The sequence below is a fragment of the Rana temporaria genome, chromosome 4, assembly GCF_905171775.1.
Source record: "Rana temporaria chromosome 4, aRanTem1.1, whole genome shotgun sequence".
NCBI lineage: Eukaryota > Metazoa > Chordata > Amphibia > Anura > Ranidae > Rana > Rana temporaria.
In genome coordinates, this window is record NC_053492.1 from 149913153 (window position 1) to 149932088 (window position 18936).

An 18936-nucleotide genomic window follows, 5' to 3' on the forward strand; every position below is an offset into this window, starting at 1 on the left:
TATTTCTTCTCTGTTCACTTCCTGCTTGTCTGATTTTACTCACCACCGTGACGGGAGGCTTTACTGCGGTGGTGAGTAACGTGCTCACCCCCTCCTGGGAACTACATCTGTGTGGCAGGACGCTCTCTACGTGTTAGAGACTTCAAGGAAGTGTGAATTACTGGGCATGCCGCAATTCATACTGGGAAATGTAGTTCTTACATGAACGAACGATGCAAACCAGGAAGTGAATGAGAGAACAGAAACTAGAATGCCGGAGGTGATATAGATGAAGGAATATGATAGGTATTTACTCTTTTTTTTAACAGAATCATTACACTATTCTGTTTGTCTACCTTGCAGACATTAATTTTAGGCAAATTTTTTTTTTTCCTTTAGTGACCCGTAAGAAAACTTATTCAGGGCTATTATTTGCTTCCAAATTTTCACCTGACTTGAGAGCGGCGCCACCTGTGCTTTAGCACATAAAATGCCCATTACTTGGGCTTCGGCCTGGAGTGGAACTACAGCCAACACAAACAGAAATAAAATTGTGCTTTTAATTAACAATGGGCCTATGGATCAGAACTGGGCCAAGTCCTACATGTACTTAGTTTCCTGGGTGATTCAAGTAGAAGAAGTTGTGACAATATCTTTGTTTAGGATCGTTAGTCTTTTAGAAACTGCATAGCATTTTCTATAATTATATGCCTTTTACAATTTATTACCTCAACAACAAGCGATCACATCCATAAACAGAAGTAAACAATGTCACATACTTGTCAGTGGTTTGCCAGAAATGGTATCTTGCTATTGCTGCATTAAACTCTGTTAATTATACTATATATCATTTCTAAGCAGATATTTCACAGAGAATATCTGGGGACGAGAGACCTGCCCATGTTCATCTGATTGCAGTACTGCCAGCAGCTCCATCGCTGACTTTTATCCCTATTCAGTTTTTGTACAGCTATTGCAATACTGTACATGTGCAGCAAAAAGTCTGTTACATATGCTATAGGCAGAAGAAAATAGTGTCTCACTATCATATATTGGGCTGTGTAAGGCAAAGATCAAAAGCTGGGTACACAATGTGAGTTTTGTTTTTGTTCAACCAGCGGGCTGAACAAAGAAAAAAAACTCAGATTTCTGTATCGGCACAAAGGACATGGATGAAAGACTCTCCCGTACTGCGCTATTGTATTCTGTTAGTGGGGGCTCCTCCCACCGTCAGCATACACTGATCAACGCTGCAGCCAATAGCTGCAGCAGCTGATCGAATACTGATTTTCCAACAGGAGCTGATCTACCAATTGGCTTCTGTTTAACAGAGAGGACTACACACAGATCTAAATATATCCGCTTCCTGTTGGAAAGAACACATTTCAATCTGTGTGTATCCAGCGTTAGGCATTATTCTCTAGGTGTCTGTGGATTTTTACATTTATCCAAATTTCTATCTAAGGTTCAGTATGATCCTTTAAATATACAACTGTGTCTAAATTTAGCCACTGAGAATATAATTAGTATGCACGGAAATATGATCTTCAGCATCAGCTACTGAAGCAGATAATATGCAAGACTGCCGCCAGCTCACCAGACAACCTGTTGAACAAGAGGCAGTTTATGTGTTAATATTCCAGTGATATTTTTTAGCTATGCCTTGACTCACTGTTGTATTCCTATTATTTTAGCTTCAGCTTTGCTAATCACAGTGTTATTTCACTTCCCCTTTGCCCTAGGAACACAAGTGGGTGGACAATAATTTTGCCACGAGCTGTAAAACATGCGGTGTGGTGAGTATAGCCTGCAGGGTATTTCAACACCAAATAAATGAATTAAACATAGTATTTAACTGTACTTGACAAGATGCACAGCCTTTGATTTGACACCTGTAAATTAAATTGATCTTAAATCATATGCTTTTTCACAGCAGTAAGTTGCTTTAATATGATGTTACAGTTCTAGGTACACTATTACAGCACAGATTGTCATAGAAAAATAACACTGGCCTGTTTTTTGTCGCTTCCTTAAAATTTTACTACATTTTGTATACCAAAATGTTCCACTAAAATATCTTCCTTTGTACTTCCCCATCAGTGTTGCCAACCTGCCAGACTGAAATTTACTGACACAACACCCAAAATTTACTGGCACAGTCAAGTTTTTGTTGACATATCCAAAAGTTACAAAATTACAGTTTTAAGGGCAAATTTCAATATTTAGGCTACAAACAAGTACAATGTGAAATTAGCAATTTGATTTAAGGTAGATATTAAGGCAAAAAAAACATATGTAGCGATACCCCCCAGCAGAAGCCGCCTAAGTATATTTGGTTCCGTACTCTGCCTCTCAACCCTAATAACAGTCTCAGCCCCCTCTGGCACACCTGACAATAGTGTAAGTGCAAGGGCCAATGAGAAACATACACGATATGATAAAACACATAAATAACAAACAGTAACAGTATATATATTTAAGTAGTCAACTGGAGAGCAATAACTGAAATTAAGAGCATTATAGCTCAATATTCAGGCTGCTTTCAGGGTTTTCCAAACATGAGAATACCCCCAAGAGCAGAGGCACACTTAAATGGTAAATAAATCACAATATGACACTTTATATCGGATTGGATAACTCTACTGAAATTTGACTCTATGAGTCCAGGCAGGAGCAGAACAGAAGATTGATCCTCCAAGATAGAAAAACAGCCCTACATGTCACAGCATATCGGCAGAGCTGACGCGTTTCACACTGTATTTAGTGTTTAATCATAGCTAGTGAACACACAAAAACATTGTTTGTGTGTTCACTAGCTATGATTAAATACTAAATACAGTGTGAAACGCATCAGCTCTGCCGGTATGCTGTGACATGTAGTGCTGTTTTTCTATCTTGGATTTTTACAATAAAGGCAACTTTTGTTCGGAGTGTGGCTGTCCAGAAGAATCCTTTCTTTTGTTTAGCAATCTCATATGCATTGCCTGCACCTGTGGTCCTGGGGGGAGCATTTATTCTGAAGATTTCCACACCTGAGCGTTTTTTCTTTCTTTACTGACCCTCTTTATGTCAGACCTCTCTCTTCTGTCCCCTGACACCACAGGCCCAACTACAAACACTGTATTCAAATCAATGTTTAATGGCTTAGCTTCCCAGATAAACTGTCCCGCAGTATGCCCTGAGTATGTGCGTGAGGGCCTATATGGCACTAGTAGCTTCAGTCCTTTTGAAGAAAGATGAGGCTTTGTGTCTTCAGCTAGTCACTTTTGTTGGTGCACTTAAACTCCTGAATAGCTGGGCCAAACAACACAACTGACCCAGATTATCAAGTAAAGAAATGCAGGATCTTCCTCAGCAAGGTGAAAAGACAATGGTGTCTGTATACAGTGTCTCTGTATCTGAATGGCCTTGTTGTGTCAGCAAGGTGACTAAGAGCAATGATGTCTATATACAGTGTCCATACAACTCTATCTGTGTGCAGTGTCCTTATTTCCTGCAAATAGCCAAATGCCCCTCTCATCCAATCCTGCGTTCAAGACCCAAACAAACATCCAGGAACAGGCAGGCTCTTTTAGTGGCCCGACTGTTCACCTTACACTGGAACGTTTAACACCGTCTGGATATGCACCTGGGATCCCCCTCTCAGGCTGGATGTCCCGACTGGCTGTGGATGCCTAAAATCTTGCAGTGAACTGACCTGGGAGGCAGACCCTCTCCCCTAAGTCCAGTCTCTTCCCTTGCCTCGTGGTGTCTGAATTCCCTCAGATAAGCAAGTTGAAGTCTTTAGTTTCCTGATTCCTAGAGCAGACGGGCTCTTATAGTTCCGCCCCTATATAAGGCTATGGGGCCGTTCGGTAAGGGACTACACATTCCAAAATCCTTTGCAGCAGCTCCTGTTAAAGTCCCTCTGGTTGGCTCCTGTTATTGCTCTTATAACTGGCTAGCTTCCCTCTGCCAGTGAAGAAACAGGATATAGAGCAGAGTGGGCTGTCTTGCCTGTAAATGCCTCTGGGTCATAAACAGTGAGAAGAAAAAAAGGGAGGGGGAAAACTCCTCATAGCTGCAAACAGTGCCTGATTTAGTGGTCATGTTGAGTGTTTACCATACCTCCCAACTTTTTGAGATAGGAATGAGGAACACCTATCAGAAATATGCAGGCATAGGACACACCCGTTGTCACGCCCCCTTAAAGGAGAATTGTACATAAAAACAATATTGCTTTTTCTACCACTACTATTCCTTTATATTGCCCTTTGGAATTTACAAATGCAGCATTTTAGAAATCAGGTGAAAGGTTTAGTGCTGAAAAAACACTTTTTGATAGATAAAAAGTGCATTTTATATACATCTACGTTTTATTTCGTTTTATATAGAGTAGGAAAGGTTTGGAGCCTCTGTGAAATTTCTCTAATTGTGATATAGAAGGCAATCAAAATATCTTTTTTAGTAGAGAGAGGAATAGTTAAAACTTCTGAATATGTTTTAATTGCTGTCCGTGCTCTCCTATCCTAGAGATGACCCTTCCTCATTTCCAGCCCCAGTGACTGAATATCACAAGGACAGGAAGTGATGGCCCTCTGATGTGAGAGAGAGACAACAGAAAAACTAATTTTATTTAGTTCTCGTGAAACCCATACCCTTTATTTCCTGTCTTGTCCTGGCGTCATCTGCACAGGAAGTAAGAGAAGAACTCCCCAATGATGACAGAGATTGCAATAAAAACTTGATAGAAATTCTATCACCCATTCAAAAACTGGTTTTGGCGGGAGTTGGAATTTATGCTGATGGGACAGAATAGGAAAAATAGGAACAATGGGCCTGATTTACGTATCTGGGCGAATCTTTGTGCGGGCGTAGCCAATCCTATTTACGCTACGCCGCCGCAACTTAGACAAGAAAGTGCAGTATTCACAAAACACTTGCTCCGTAAGTTGCGGCGGCGTAGCGTAAATGGGCCGGAGTAAGCCCGCGTAATTCAAAGTAGGCTGGTAGGGGGCGTGTTGTATGGAAATTAATCGTGACCCCACGTAAATGACGCGCCTAACGAACGGCGCATGCGCGCCCATGTTTAGTATCACGTCGAATTTTCTCCCTAAGTTACGCCGGCTCAATGTTTAGTCGACGTGAACGTAACCTACGCCCATCCCCATTCACGGGCGACTTATGCAAACAACGTAAAATACGACGCTGTTCCGACATTTCTGACGTCCATACCTTAACATGACTTACCCCTGCTTTATGAGGGGTAAAGTTACGCCGGTCTTACACCTTACGTAAACGGCGTATTTTAATATGCCGGGCGCAAGTACGTTCGTGAATCGGCGTATCTAGCTAATTTGCATATTCGACACGGAAATATACGTAAGCGCCCCCTAGCGGCCAGCGTAAATATGCACCCCAAGATACGACGGCGTTGGAGACTTACGCCGTTTGTATCTTGGCAACAGTGAGGCGTATCTGATTCTTTGATTCTTTGAATCAGACGCAGAGATACGATGCCTCCATTCGGACTTACGACTGGAGATACGCCGTCATAAATCCTTTGTGAATCCGGGCCAATGTGTGTAATACAGTATATTTTGAGTTTCGCCTGGAGTTATAGTTTAAAGCGGGACTGCATCCTAAAGGGGAAGTTCTGCTTTGTGTCCTTCTCCTCCACTCCTCTACTACATTTGGCATATACATTTTTTTTGGGGGTGAGTGGGTACCTAGTTTTGATCCGCAATCCAAGCAAAAAGTTTGGCCTCCCCTCTCTTGACCAATCACAAAGCGCAGAGCGGCTCACTGGTCTTCACTGGTCTTTAGGCCTGGCGCCAGGTTTACTGTGGGAAGCCAGCTGTGAAACAGCAAGACATTACAGCACAGTAAACATGGCGGCGGACCCAAAGACTGGTGAAGAACCAGCCCGAGTGAGGACAGCACTGGATCCTTGGACAGGTAAGTGCTCCTTTATTAAAAGTCAGTAGCTACAGTATTTGTAGCTGCTGAATTTTATTTTTTTCTTTCTAGGGTGAAGATCCTCTTGATTTTTCAAATTGTGTACATAATAAAGCAACCTGGCAATTTGAGAGATTCTTTTCTTTTTTTTTATGTTAATTCTTCTGCCCTGTCTAAATCGAGCAGATTGCCTGGTGGTTGCTGGGGTCGTCATGTTGCGCAGGTGGGGGCCACAGGAAGCAGCAGGACTAAATTAGGGAGCAGCAGGACTTGTCTGGAGGCTGAAAAAGAGAACTTCCATGTCCATACACAATTAAGACCCATAATAGTAAGGGATAATATGATTTAATTATTTGGTGCTAATTTTATAAGGAGATACAACACCTTGTTAACTGTACTAGTTTAACAACATCTAAACAGAAAGCAAAATAGTTCAAATGGATAATTACTTTTCATTAAACACATTAACCACCATCTATAGTGTTACATTACTGATAGATCTGTTGTTATTATTAGCAGCCAATACTTTTATGACAGTAGACTGTGAGTATGTGTGAGAGGCACAAGAGAAATACATTACAATAAGTATTTCTCTTAAATTACTCATGTTTCATGCCCCATTGCAGCTAATAATACGTACAGTCAAAGCTCATTAGCCAGATCACCCTTGTTGCTTTGGGACAATAAAATATAAAATAAATATATTTTAAGCCATATGCAAAACAGTGTTGTTTTATTTTTTAATGGTAACATATGATACTCTTACTATGCACCTGGGACACTATTTCTCACCTAGCTTTGTCTAATTATCTTAGCCCTCAAGACACAGCAAAATAGGTGTTTATACTAGACATTTTAAATAATAAGATCATGTAATTCTACATACTCTGTTAATTAACACATAAAAAAATTCAAATAGCCACATTCCTGTTTTTTTTTTATAACTGTCTCTAGATTGGCTGTGTACATGTACCCACATTAGGAAAAAAACAAAAAACAAACAAAAAAAAAAAACGTATATCAATGTTACATGAGGCTCGGAGAGGAGAGACTCAAAGATTGAATGGGTCCTCTCTGGAGACTGCTGTATGGGCACAGCTTAGTCTTCAGCAGCATGACCTCGGGGTTCCCAGATGCCCGCTGCTCCTCTCCTCTGCTGCATCACAAAAGAATACATAGCAAACAAATTCACAGCTGAAGAAGCAGCATGTAAATTGGCACTTCATCATCATAGTTCACACTAGACTAGACTATATCTAGTATACAGCATATAGTTTTTGGACAAATAATCTATAAGGGTCAGATACATTCAAACATCTGGGTTTTACGGACAGCACTTTCAATACATAAAGTCCCAACTGACACATACTGTACAGTAGTCATTTACAAAGGCTGATCTTGCTCTGCCCTGCCAAGACAACCCAAAGGCTGGTAAATTGCAATTATCCTTCTCAGCATATCTGATGTGTAGTATGGCATTCTATGCATGTGATAAATTGTGGTGCAAGATAGTTTCACCTGTTCGCAGTAAGGCATCACTGGGCCAGATGCAAATGTTGCCTGCCACCGTTACCATACAGGGCAAGTTTACAGTGTCCTGTACTTCATGCCTAGTACACACGATAGGATTTATCCGCGGATACGGTCCTCCGGACCGTTTCCGCGGATAAATCCTCTGAGGATTTTGATCCGCGAAATCCGCGCCGAATTCCCATCGCGATGACGTGTCGCGCCGTCGCCACGATGACGCGGCGACGTGCGCAACGCTGTCATATAAGGAATTCCACGCATGCGTCGAATCATTATGACGCATGCGAGGGATGGGTTCGGACGGATCGATCCGGTGAGTCTGTACAGACCACCGGATCGATCCGCTGGAGCCGATTCCAGCGGATAGATTTCTTAGCATCCGCGGATCAATTTCAGCGGATCGATCCTCTCGTGTGTACGGGGGGCCTTAGAATGACCAGCCAAAGGATGCAAAATGACCACGACAATACAGATCAGCTTCTGTGCTTTGTGTGGTCAGTTTAGTACAAGTTGGAAAGGTGACTAGCAGAATCAACCAGGTACTTCAAAAGGAAGAGTACAGAAAATGGGACCACATGAATATAAGGTGAGGGCTGCTAATGCCGTCTAACCCATAAATAATCACTGGTCATGGGAGTGTTGACTGGGATTTTTCTAGGCACTGATAATGCAACAAAGTACTGACATAAAAATGATTTATTAACATAAAAAGAACTGTACAATGTTAAAAACATTTGGGCCAAACCCCACAATAGAAAACAGCATTATAGATAACGTAAAAAAACGTCATATGTCTGTTAGAGTGGAGCAGGCCAAAACCTCGACCGGTTTCGCAGAGTTACCGCTTCTTCAGGAGGATCTGTAGGATATATAATATAAAGTTCACAAAAACAAGCAGAATTATACAAAAACACAGTAAATATAAAATTGCAACATTTTAACATTTGAAAAAGCATTCAGTTTTCAAGAAAGTGTTGAATGCTTACCTAAAAATGGTTCATGGACCAGGCATGGGCTCAAATACCCCCCGCAGCGAACGAGGGGGAATAATGTGGCATGCTCTAATAAAATAAGTAAAATTCTTAGGTAATGCTAATTAAAGTAGAGTAGAGTGAGGGAAGGAAAGTGAGGGAAAGATGGAAAGAGGGGAGAAAAAGGGGGAGGGGGAATAGGGGGGAAAGGGGGGGGTGGGGGAAGTACATGAAAATAATAAACACTATGATTTATAAAATACACATACCTGTATGTGAACACACATAGAAAAGAATAATATTTAGGCTACCATACACTTTAATACACATTACATGTAAGCAGGTGTGGACAGGGTCCAGGTATCCAATATTTTAGCCCTGTCTGCACTGCATTGTTATTTATTATTGTCACTTGCTTAGTAATAATAGTAGTTAAATTGTAACATTAATATTACTTATTACTAGGGCTGTGGAAATTAACTATTAATTCCTCGATTAATCGTTAATTTTTTTGATCGATCAAAATTCGTTTGATCGGTACTCACCTCTCCGCCGGCTTCCGGGTCTTCAGGGAAGTCCGTCAGAGATCCGCTGACGTCACGGACACTGGCAGGGCTTGAAGGGCTCCTTTGCTATGTCTTCATATCTGCATGCCAGCGGGACCTTACTATCTGCCACACGCTAGTGCTGTTACACTTCCCTCTATCACTTCCCTCTATCAACCTGGGATTCTACAGCCATCCACTGGGAGTTGTGATAGTTCCCTTCATGGGACATCTACATGCCGACGGACTGATGTTAACCCCTCCTCATCTGGATTCAGCTGTGGTATCGTTGTACACATTTTTATACCAGTATCATACTTAGCTACATGTTTTAATGACTGCTTTTGCTACCTTTTGGTATTACTCGCACCATTTTTACAGTTTATGTAGCTACATCGATTTTATCGCCAGTGTAACATTTATTTTGTTACCTACTTAAAGACTATAAAAGTTGTAATGCTATTCCCATCGAGCGCTGCCTTTGTGTGTTTTGTGCATCCTGCTATCAATGTTTCCAGTGGTTGGTAGCTGCACTGGGAATCATCCTAAAAGTAGTTGGATCTGTATGTGCGTTATAATTAATCAAAATTAGTCGATTAATCGATTAAAAAAAAAACGATTAATCGAACACGAAAAATTTTAATCAGTAACAGCCCTACTTATTACTTAAAGTGGATGTAAACCCGATTTTTTTTTATGTCACAATGTACAGAATAAGATTGCCTATCATTTGTGCCCAGTCTTGCGACACAGAGTTAATCCAGCTCTGAGCAATCCTCTTTTATTGTTCACTGAAATAAAACTGACTTACAGAGAAAAGCCTTAGTCCGTTCCGCCCCCTTGCTGTGATTGACATGTTATTTACATATCTCATGCACTAGCCTGGAGACAGGCATTATTTGTTAATTCCCACCCCCACTCCTTTTCTGAAGTCATGTGGTTACTTTTCTGGATTTTGACTGGATGTTAGTGATCATAGCAGAATTTAGTGTAAGGAATACACAGGAAAAAATGCATGTTGAAGGGGAGTGTAGAGGAGGGCGGGGAGTGTACTGATATCATGACTCCACCCACAGAGCTCCAGACAACAGATCCACTCACAGAATCTGCAGTTTTTCAGTTCTTATAACAGACAGAGGGGAGACATTTGACAGGTAAGGATACATGCAGGAGGCATGTATATTTTTTATAGATCAGCACTATGGCAGTAGTTTAGAAAGGATGAGAGTGTGTTTACATTCACTTTAATAGTAATAGTAATTAAATAGTAAAACATGTCACTTAAGATAGTGAGTTACAGGTTGCCCAGGATGGGAAAGGGTTAACTGTATTTCCCAGGTCTCTTGCTTTGGTGAGTTTCTGCTGGGCTCTGTCCCCACCCCCCTGCCCTGTGTATATAAATTCAGGAGGGAGACTCTGCCTGGTGGAGTTCCAGCCACATGGGAGAAGGTCAGTCTGACAGCTGAAAATATAACCCATCCCTCAAGCAGCCATTCACCTGAGAGGTTCTGCTCCTCTCTGCCTTCAGCTACCTTGTGTTCCTGATTCCAACAAAGCTAATACAAACCTGTCCTCACAAGCCTTTCACATGTATGGGGATTACTGGGACAATCTCCTTGAAGATACCAGTCATGGACTATTTCCTAAGCAGGTATGATGGGGCAGCCACAAGCCTGTAGTTAGGGACTAGGGATGTTAGGAAAAGACTGCACAGCATGTTGAACTTTTATTGTGTGGTTCACATCATGCAGCATTATTCCAGTAAAGCTTTTGAAATATTGTCATGCCTGGTCTGAAGGTACTCAACAGGGTGCATGGTGGTAATGTCATATGGAAGAACAGGGCCTGTAATGCATACACACTGGGTGAAGCAGTGACATGCCATTACAAGGTGCAACGAGTAAAAAAGAAGGATATTATGATAGCAGAAGAGCATTACCGGCATTTCGCAAATGTCCGCGAACCGCAAGTTCACGGCGGGCCCCATTGACTTTAATGGCAGGCGAATATTAAAAACCTGCAGGTCATATTTGCAGCCACAAAATACTTACTAGCTGTGCATAAATAGTCCCACAACATGGACACTGACCTACCAGAAGTATTAAGTGAAAAAATGGATACATAAGTAAGTGCCGGCCATTACAAGCCCCAAAAATTTGCCTACAGGGGTTCACCTGACAGCAAACAACTTTGTATTCTGTGGCTGGAGGTATATTAAGCTATTTACCGGATACAGAAGTAAGTGTCGGCCATTACAGGTCCCAAAAATTAGCCCACAGGCATTCATCTGACAGCAAACAACCTTGTATTCTGTGGCTGGTGGTACATTAGGCATTCACTGGATACAGAAGTAAGTGTCGTCCGTTACAGGCCCCAAAAATTAGCCCACGGCCACAGGCGTTAACCTGACAGCAAACAACCTTGTATTCTGTGGCTGGTGGTACATTAGGCATTGTAACAGCACTGGTGAACGGAGTGAACCACAACTGCGATTAGCAAGGGATTCAATGCGATCCTCTATGCGACAACTCAGTATTATGCCCCAGGCATCACTTCGTGCAACAGGAGTTTGGGGGATCTATACATCATTTTGGGGTCACATAAAGAAAGGCATTGAGCTACTAAGCATGGACGCATTACAACATGCGACCAAGGCTTAGCGTTTAAAATTAGTTCAACGTCAATATCCCAATACACCACTACATGCAGCTGATTATCAGTAAGGGACCCCAGGCGTCACTTCTAGCAACAGGAGTTTGGGGGTTCTCTACATCATATCAACCTTAGCATGTAGAGATGTATTTAGACCACTAGGGGAGATGCTATGAAATAGCATCAACCCCTAGCATACAAAAGTTAGAGCGAACATGTTCAACAATTAGGACAAGGCCTATAAGTATTTTATACTTCTGTCAAGCACGTAGTAAATTGTATTTGTAGTAACAAGTATTAATTGCATACGAGAGATAGTGTAGCTCAGGTACTTTGAGGATACACGTATAATACACAAGTTGTACTGGCAACTAATAGAAATGTATGAGAGGCAATATAGCTCAGGTACTTTGAGAGTACATATAGTATTAGTAGTAACAAGTATTAATTGCATATGAGAGGCAATATAGCTCAGGTACTTTGAGAGTACATATAGTATTAGCCCATGGCCACAGGCGTTCACCGGACAGCAAACAACTTTGTATTCTGTAGCTGGTGGTACATTAGGCATTCACCGGATACAGAAGTAAGTGTCGGCCATTACAGGCCTCAAAAATTAGCCCACGGCCACAGGTGTTCACCTGACAGCAAACAACCTTGTATTCTGTGGCTGGTGGTACATTAGGCATTCACCGGATACAGAAAAAAGTGTCGGCCAGTACAGGCCCAAAAAATTAGCCCACAGGCGTTCACCTGAATATGAATGAAACATGGTCTACTGGTCACATGTATTGAATTCTTCCGAGATCCATGCTTCATTCATAGTCAACACTGTTGTGAGCTAGGTGAGTGCGCTTATCGCTCACGACTCCCCTGCTGCGCTGAACGTCCTTTTGGACAGGACACTGGATGAGGGGCAAGCCAACAGTTCCATTAAAAAGTGTGCAAGCTCTGGCCAGAGGTCAAGCCTGCCCACCCAGTAGTCCAGGGGTTCATCACTTATCAGCGCGTCCACATCGGCCGTTAACCCGATGTAGTCGGACACCTGACGGTCTAGGCATTCCCTGATGCTGGATCCAGAGGACAGCTGTCGATGGGTCAGCTGAAAGAATGATCTCATATCATTAGTGACCAAGACATCTTCAAACCACCCTCTTCTTGCAGGCGCTGTTGGATTGGTACCTGAAACTGTTTCTCTGTGAGTGGAAATTCCTCTGCCAGCGGACGCAAAAGCAGAATGCAGCATTTCTCAAAGCAAGGCCTGGAAGTTCTGCATTCTGATAGCCCTCTGTGATGGTGGTAACATTTCTGCCATGTTTTGTTTGTACCGGGGGTCTAATTACGTTGCCACCCAGTACTGGTCCTTGCCCTCTTAAAATACTGGAGCATGAAGGCCCCCATTTGCACTAAACTGGAAGCGCTGTACTGGCCTGGCTCCTGCTCATCATCCAGGATAATGTTGTCCTCGTTCTCCTCCCCCCATCCACGGACAACACCAGGGATCCCAGAAAGGTTTAAAGCATGCTCTTCTTGCTCCTCCTCCGCCTGGCACCATCCTCCTCTGACTCCTCTTCAGACTCCCATTGTTGACTTGTCTCAGGTGGAGTAGCCCCCCCTGGGAATTCATCCAGCATTGCGACTTCCTCATCTTCCTGCTCCTCGACGGCTTCATCAATGACACAACGCAATGCACGCTCCAGAAAGAAGGCGTAAGGTACGATGTCACTAATGGCGCCCTGGCTGCGACTGACCAGTTTGGTGATCTCATTAAATGGACGCAGAAGTCTTGAAAGGACTTTTGTGGACCTGTACTGCACAGCAAGTAGCACACCTATACCAGTGCTTGAAAGGACTTTTGTGGACCTGTTAGGTAGCGATTTGTGTCGCTAAAGTCTGTCCCTGCTGGAAATGCCAACCTCTACTTACACTGACAAAAAGTATATGAATGTATTAGACACATGTATACTGCACAGCAAGTAGCACACCTATACCAGTCCTTAAAAGGACTTTTGTGAACCTTTTAAATAGCTATTTGAATGAATACAGCCTGTCCCTGCTCCAAACAGCACCCTCTCCCTACACTGACAAAAAGCAGAATGTAAGATGGCCACCAGATCAGGTCTATTTATAAGGTAGGGGGTATGTCCATGTGCTGAAATGTCTAAATTGGAAACAGAAAAAACAAACAAGGCGCCTTTAAGTGCAGAAGTATAAAACTTTTAATATCCCCTAAAGGGGTTAAAAACACTTACAAGATGGTGGATGAAAGAGGCATGTAGCAGGTAAGTGTGTCCAGAAGATGTTCCAGTGGCAGGGCAGTCCCAGTCTTTGATGGTAAAGCTTCCAGGGAAGTCCACGAGATAACAGCCAACTTGTGCTGTGGATGTTCAGGGGACACAATAGTGCTGGAGCCTGGGGATGATGTCAGAGGAAGCGAGACAAAAAACAGCATGGAACACAAACAGGAAGTGGACAGGAAGTGTGTCATAGATGTTTGGATATACACATTTTTTCTGAAATGTCTCAATTGGCTGTCCTGCACCACCTGATGGATGTGTCATAGGTCAAAGTTCTTACCCATGTAACATTGCGGATTTCAGCTTATTCCTTACAATAGATCTTGTCACCAACTTAAAAAGAATTGCAGGTAAAAACACAGATAAATTAAGTCTTTTAAATGCATTTTTGTTTTCCATACATGATTTTTTTTATCCTCTTACAATGGGCTAAAATGAAAATGAAATGAACAACCTCTACTTATGGTGAAAAATCTGAAAGTTTATTGAGAAGCAGTACAAAAGGTAAAAAAAAAGTAAATATCAAACATGAAGACCCCTAGACTGGAATTAATAAGGATCAATTTTTTTAAAACAAAATTGATCTCTTGATATAGCATGCTAGAAAAACTGACTACTCCAAGAGAGTCAATTGCCTAGCTCATCCCCCTCTTTTCTTATGCTGGCCCAGCTCCTCTGCCCCTCCATTCACCTCCCTACATTACCTTTTGTGTATCTATGGAACATGTTCACATCAATGTATTTTTGTGCCTCTACATTTTTGGAAAGAGTCGAGGACTTTTTTCCGCAAAATGCAGCATTTTGCATGTAATAGACTTCTTTGGACCCGCATCCAAAACTCAAGTACCACGTCTTTACCGCGATTTGACGCGATTTTGACACGATTTCGCTTTATATAACTGGTTGCTAAGTAACGGGCCGGGAAGCTGGCCACTGCATCCCTAACAACCGCTGAGTCATCAACTGTCAGCGAGCTTCCCCACTGAATGTAAAAAAAAGAGTTGCCGGCTAAAAAAAAATCATGAAAAAAAAAACAAAAGTTTACTGATTTCACTACCATTCTCAATATCCTTGTACATTGTATTTGCTAAGAAACACATCTAAACTTTTTTTGAATTTATCTAAACTCCCCACTGCCACCACCGACCATAGAAGGGAGTTCTACATCCTTACTGCTCTAAAAATAAAGACCCGCCTATGCTAAAAAATATGTGAAAAAAATTCAAAAAAAATTTATTGTAAAAAAATAAATAAAAAATAAATACATTGGTAAAAAATTATAAAAGATAAAAAAAAATACTGACACGAGTGGCAAAACTACCAGGGTCACACTTGCGACTGGGCTCTAGTGTTCCACCACCATGGGAGGACCCTAAGACGGCAGAAAGGTGACCCGCTGCGGGACCGTAATAAAGGGTCCCAAGATGGAAATAAAGGGCCCCCGGGATCAGTGGAAAGGGCCCCCGGTCGAAGAGGCCAGGGGGGCTATTTGTGATTTCTTGCATCGGGGCTCTGAAGGATTTATGCCTCTACCTTTATCAGATATTGAATGATTCTGGTTACAAGTAGCACACTCTGGGCCAGATTCTTAAAAGGCTTACGACGGCGCAACGCCATTTGCGCCGTCGTAAGTCCTAATCTGGCCCCGCGTATCTATGCGACTGATTTTTAGAATCAGTTGCGCATAGATACCCATTAGATCTGACAGGCGTAAGGCTCTTACGCTGTCAGATCTTAAATGCAATTTTTTTCCCGCCGCTAGGTGTCGCATCGTTGTTTTCCCCGTCGTCTATGCAAATTAGCTAGTTACGCTAGATTCCCGAACGTATGCGCGGACGACGCAGTGATTTTACGAAGTTTCCGTAAGCGTAACTTGCCCCTGCTATATGAGGGGCAAGTTTACGAAGGTCCGTCGTATGCCATGTTAAGTATGGCGTCGGGTCAGCGTCGGCTTTTTCCGTCGTTTCCGTCATTTTCCAAAGTCGTCCGCGAATATCACTTCACGTCAATGACGCTCACGTCGGCGTCATTGACGTTTTCCGTCGTGAGCTGGAGCATGGGCACTGGGCTAGTTTTTCGCCCGGCGCATGCGCAGTTCGATCGCTGCGGGGAAGAGCTGAATTTAAATACAAGCTGCCCCCTTTGAATTACGCGGCCTTACGCTGGGCCATTTACACTACGCCGCCGCAAATTACGGAGCAAGTGCTTGGAGAATATGGCACTTGCTCCAGTAATTTGCGGTGGCGTAGTGTAAATGGCTTACGCTACGCCGCCGCGGATTCTACAAGAATCTGGCCCTCTGTTCCATATACTTAGTTCATTTTGGCACACAAAATTCTATATTATATGAAGGATAGTTCCAACTTGCCTTTTGTCTACACAAATGCAGTTGTCATCAGTCAAATATACAGAGTGGAAAAAAAACATTCTTTGCATTGTCCTGTCTAGCAGACATTTTTACAAAGTTCTATAATAAGGTTGTGCAATATCCTGTTATTCTAGATATTACTTCACCAAGAAGGATATCGTAAAAGAGACAGTTGAGAGAGAACAGCATCCTGGAAGTGGCAGCTCTGGCCTTCAGACTCCCTAGAGAGGAGTTGTCAGACAAACATCAATAGAATCTATTGTCCTGGAGCTTCATTTGAAGGGGATTTACATGATAATGATATGTTTGCCTAAAAGGGCCTCAGCTTGCTGCTTTAAAGGGGAACGCACATCCTCAAAAGCTATACCATATAAAATACATACAGTAATTTTTTTTGGTTGCTTTACTATAACCCGATTCATTTTTAATAAAATCTTTAATTATTGATATATTTTGCTTTGTAAACTAAGTGAAACTACACAGTGAGTGCTACATTTTAATTTGTTGTATTTATGGAACACAATCTGATGTCTAAGCTACACACATACAATAGGCCAAAACGTGACCCTACTATGATACATTTTAAAGTATGTATTAACCCATTCACTAAAATCCCATATAAGCTTTAACATGTAAAAATAGTTTTCAATATTTAAAAAATCCACAGCTTTCAATAAAATACTACTGCTGATCACACTATAAATGTCCTTCTTCAGGCATTCCTTGGAGGCAAACACACAATTCACTGATATGCTCTGCTGTTGTCATTATCAGGGAACCCACCATGAGTAAAACCATGTACCCAATGCTGGAGTGCATGCATACAGATAGGAAGTAGCTACAAAGAGGCTGGAGAAAACCAAGAGAAATGGTGATTGCATTTCATAACTAGTGCATTATCAAACTAAATGTCTCTTTCATGCAGTCTGCTGGGGTGTGTGTGTGTGTGGGGGGGGGGGGATACAGTAAAAACAGGTGGCTGAGCCCCATTTTTCTTTCCCCTCACCCAATCACCTGTAGCACCCTCCTAGTTTGTTAGTTGCTAAATTAAAATTTAAAGCTGGCTCCTCAGTAGGCAGAGGAACAGGGGTTAATTGTGTCCAGGAAACTGTCCAGTGCTTCACAGGCTGTGGCTACTTTTACCCCCCCCCCCCAACTTACTGGAAGTTTCCAGAACATAGTGGGGGGGGGGCAGAGACTGCAGCCTGAATATGCATGTGGCTTCCACCAATCCCTGGGAAGGTGGGTTTAGAAGGTGAGGAGGCAGTAATAAATATTCCAAAGCCTGAGAAAGAGAGAGAGAGAGAGAGAGAGAGAGAGAGAGAGAGAGAGAAAGCTAAACCTAGCTGCAGATCCTCAGCCAAGCCCGAAGCAACCTATCCAGGAAGGCCAAGAGAGAAGCTATTGTGGATCCTGGGAGTTTCTTAAAGGACTGAGAGAGTACAAACCAGCCATCAGCCCTATGGGAAGGAGAGGAAAGTGAAGCGCAATACCTCATATGTTAGGGATAGAATGCAGCTCAAGTGCAGTTCAGGACAGCCAGAGCACGCTAATTCTCTAAGCTTGGAACTGGAGCAGCCAGGTGGTGTGTCTCTAAGGCCCCGTACACACGAGGAGACATGTCCGATGAAAACGGTCCGCGGACCGTTTTCATCGGACATGTCTCCTGGGAGCTTTTGGTCTGATGTGTGTACACACCATCAGACCAAAATCCCCGTGGACAGAGAACGCGGTGACGTAGAAGACACCGACGTTCTCAAACACGGAAGTGCAATGCTTCCACGCATGCTTCGAATCAATTCGACGCATGCGCAGGATTTTGGGACGCTGGTTACACGTCATAACCAGCGGACATGTCCGATTAGGTGTACTAACCATCGGACATGTGCGACGGACACGTTTCCAGCGGACAAGTTTCTTAGCTTGCTAAGAAACTTTTGTCCGCTGGAAACCTGTCCGCTAGGCCATACACACGGTCGGACATGTCCGCGGAAACTGGTCATCGGACATGTTCGACCGTGTGTACGCGGCTTAATACAACGTCTTTGGAACTGTTATACCTTTACACTTTGCACTACTACTCCCGCTGTACATACATTTTGCATCTTGGGATTAGAGCAGCCAGAGATTTATCAGGCCTTCAACTGAAATCCAGCGGCTCCTCCGGGGGTATCGCTACCCATCTAAAGGCTAAAATACATCCGGAGGATTGCCTGTGGCAAATTTAATGCAACATGCCTAGCTGATAGGCAGCACTCCCTGTCAAATTTGGCCTTTCAAGTCAATGGGAATGCACTGCAACCATGAGCCACGTGTTTGGCTTGTGGGTGTGACGCATTAGCATCATTATTTTGATTATGGGTAGCCCAATTATCAAATACTGTAAATGTTAAAACACCATGGTGACCCAACTAAAGCCAATCTTTATAGCATCATATTCAGTGGGTACATGGCAAATGTAAGTTTAGCCAGTTTAGAGAAAACAATGAAATTAGATTTTATTTTACGTGTTTCAATCAATACAATATAAACATTTTTAAAAAAAAAATTCTGTAAACTTGACAAAAGATCATGTCTTCAAAGTGCTACCACTTGGCACAACTACCACTAAGCCACTTACTTAATTGATATCTTCCAAAATGCTATTACAGCCCCAG